The sequence below is a fragment of the Perca fluviatilis genome, chromosome 8 (assembly GCF_010015445.1).
Source record: "Perca fluviatilis chromosome 8, GENO_Pfluv_1.0, whole genome shotgun sequence".
Taxonomy (NCBI): Eukaryota; Metazoa; Chordata; class Actinopteri; order Perciformes; family Percidae; genus Perca; species Perca fluviatilis.
The window spans coordinates 1,271,432-1,275,191 of NC_053119.1; positions in this window are offsets into that span (position 1 = coordinate 1,271,432).

Here is a 3,760-nt window from a genome sequence, read left to right on the forward strand (position 1 = left end):
AACTAAAGCTGTAACAAATGAATGTAATTGAAGTAACTAAAGTAACTAATAACTAAAGCTGTAACTAGTAACTAAAGCTGTAACAGATGAATGTAGCCAGTAACTAAAGTAACTAAGTAACTAAAGCAGTAACAGATGAATGTAATTGGAGTAACTAAAGTAACTAGTAACTAAAGCTGTAACAGATGAATGTACGCGATAACTAAAGTAACTAGTAACTAAAGCTGTAACTAAGTAACTAAAGCTGTACCAGATGAATGTAGCCAAGTAACTAAAAGTAACTAGTAACTAAAGCTGTAACAAGATGAATGTGAATTAAGTGCTAAAGTAACTATAATGCTAAAGTAACTAAGTAACTAAAGCTGTAATAGAATGTAGCGAGTAACTAAAAGTAACTAGTAACTAAAAGCTGTAACAAATGATATGAATTAGAGTAACTAAGTAGTAACTGTAACTAAAGCTGTAACTAGTAACTAGAAGCTGTAACAGATGAATGTAGCCAATTAACTAAAGTAACTAGTAACTAAAGCTGTAACTAAAGTAACTAAAAGCTGTAACAGATGAATGTTAGTGGAGTAACTAAAGTAACTAGTAACTAAAAAGCTGTAACTAGTAACTAAAGCTGGAACAGATGAAGTGTAGAATTAACTAAAAGTAACTATGTAACAAGCTGTAACAGATGAATGTAATGGAGTAACTAAAGTAACTAGTAACTAAAGCTGTAACAGATGAATGTAATGGAGTAACTAAAGTAACTAGTAACTAAAGCTGTAACTAGTAACTAAAGCTGGAACAGATGAATGTAGCGGAGTAACTAAAGTAACTAGTAACTAAAGCTGTAACAGATGAATGTAATGGAGTAACTAAAGTAACTAGTAACTAAAGCTGTAACAGATGAATGTAGTGGAGTAACTAAAGCTGTAACTAGTAACTAAAGCTGTAACAGATGAATGTAGCGGAGTAACTAAAGTAACTAGTAACTAAAGCTGTAACTAGAAACTAAAGCTGTAACAGATGAATGTAGCGGAGTCACTAAAGTAACTAGTAACTAAAGCTGTAACAGATGAATGTAGCGGAGTAACTAAAGTAACTAGTAACTAAAGCTGTAACTAGAAACTAAAGCTGTAACAGATGAATGTAGTGGAGTAACTAAAGTAACTAGTAACTAAAGCTGTAACAGATGAATGTAGCGGAGTAACTAAAGTAACTAGTAACTAAAGCTGTAACTAGTAACTAAAGCTGTAACTAGTAACTAAAGCTGTAACAGATGAATGTAGCGGAGTAACTAAAATAACTAGTAACTAAAGCTGTAACAGATGAATGTAGTAGAGTAACTAAAGTAACTAGTAACTAAAGCTGTAACAGATGAATGTAGTGAGTAACTAAAAGTAACTAGTAACTAAAGCTTTAACAGCCGATGTAGCAGAGTAAATAAAGTAGCTAGTAACTAAAGCTGTAACAGATGAATAGCAGCAGGTAACTAAAAGTAACTAGTAACTAATGCTGTAACTAGTAACTAAAGCTGTAACAGATGAATGTAGTGGAGTAACTAAAGTAACTAGTAACTAAAGCTTTAACAGATGAATGTAGCGAAATAAAAGTAACTAGTAACTAAAGCTGTTAACAGATGGGTAGTGGAGTAAATAAAGTAACTAGTAACTAAAGCTGTAACAGATGAATGTAGCGGAGATAACAAGTAACTAGTAACTAAAGCTGTAACAGATGAATGTAGTAGGGTAACTAAAGTAACTAGTAACTAAAGCTGTAACAGATGAATGTATGGATTAACTAAAGTAACCTAGTAACTAAAAGCTTTAACAGATGAATGTAGCAGAGTAAATAAAGTAACTAGTAACTAAAGCTGTAACAGATGAATGTAGTGGAGTAACTAAAGTAACTAGTAACTAAAGCTGTAACAGATGAATGTAGTGCAGTAACTAAAGTAACTAGTAACTAAAGCTGTAACAGATGAATGTGAATGCTAGAAGTAACTAAGTAACAAACTAAAAGCTGTAACAGATGAATGTTAGCGATGTAACTAAAGTAACTAGTAACTAAAGCTTTAACAGATGAATGTAGCAGATTAAATAAAGTAACTAGTAACTAAAGCGCGAGGGATAATAAAGTAACGAAGCTGTAACAGATGAATGAAGCATGTAACTAAAGTAACTAGTAACTAAAGCTGTAACAGATGAATGTAGCGGAGTAACTAAAGTAACTAGTAACTAAAGCTGTAACAGATGAATGTAGCGGAGTAACTAAAGTAACTAGTAACTAATGCTGTAACTAGTAACTGAAGCTGTAACAGATGAATGTAGTGGAGTAACTAAAGTAACTAGTAACTAAAGCTGTAACAGATGAATGTAGCGGAGTAACTAAAGTAACTAGTAACTAAAGCTTTAACAGATGAATGTAGCAGATTAAATAAAGTAACTAGTAACTAAAGCTGTAACAGATGAATGTAGCGGAGTAACTAAAGTAACTAGTAACTGAAGCTGTAACAGATGAATGTAGCGGAGTAACTAAAGTAACTAGTAACTAAAGCTGTAACAGATGAATGTAGCGGAGTAACTAAAGTAACTAGTAACTGAAGCTGTAACAGATGAATGTAGCGGAGTAACTAAAGTAACTAGTAACTAAAGCTGTAACAGATGAATGTAGCAGAGTAACTAAAGTAACTAGTAACTAAAGCTGTAACAGATGAATGTAGCGGAGTAACTAAAGTAACTAGTAACTAAAGCTGTAACAGATGAATGTAGCAGAGTAACTAAAGTAACTAGTAACTAAAGCTGTAACAGATGAATGTAGCGGAGTAACTAAAGTAACTAGTAACTAAAGCTGTAACAGATGAATGTAGCGGAGTAACTAAAGTAACTAGTAACTAAAGCTGTAACAGATGAATGTAGCGGAGTAACTAAAGTAACTAGTAACTGAAGCTGTAACAGATGAATGTAGCGGAGTAACTAAAGTAACTAGTAACTAAAGCTGTAACAGATGAATGTAGCAGAGTAACTAAAGTAACTAGTAACTGAAGCTGTAACAGATGAATGTAGCAGAGTAGAAGTAGAAAGTGGGATGAAAAGAAAAGACAAGTAAAGTACAAGTACCTCAACATCTGGACTGAATTAAGCCCAGTACTGGAGTAAATGTACTCCGTTACATTCCACCACTGCTTTATTTATTTGTGTTAATGTATTAGTAAAGTAGACACACTCTGAGTCAGAAACAGAGCCGGAGAAAAGGCCGTGCCTACTCCTCCCCCTCCTCCAGAGTGCAACAGTCTTTCCAGCGGCGAGTAGCCGAACATGGAGCCTCAAACGCGGCATAAAGACCGAGGGCCTCCTGCCCGGGTCTGGATCTCTGGATCCATGAAGGCGAACCACAACAGACACAGCAAACTGCTCCGCGGCTCTGCTGAGTTACATGGAGAGTGTGTACTCTGCGTGTGCGTGTGTGTGTGTGTGTGTGTGTGTGTGTACGAGAGAGGACTTTCTCTCCATAGAGTTTCACTGAGTTTACATCCGGGTTTTTTCCCTAGGCAATGGGAGTCGTAGCACCGCCGTTCCTTAGGCAAAGTGAAATAAATTCGCCGCACCGATACAAAAAGTAGTCCGCTTTTCGAACACATTTTCTCCGCACATCGCGCTGCTGATCCGCTCGATTTAACGAACTTTAACAACAACACGAGCCAACATTGAACGCTTTGTCGCGGATAAACGCGCCTTAGTTGGACGTGGGAGTAGTTTTTGTGCCCCTTCCT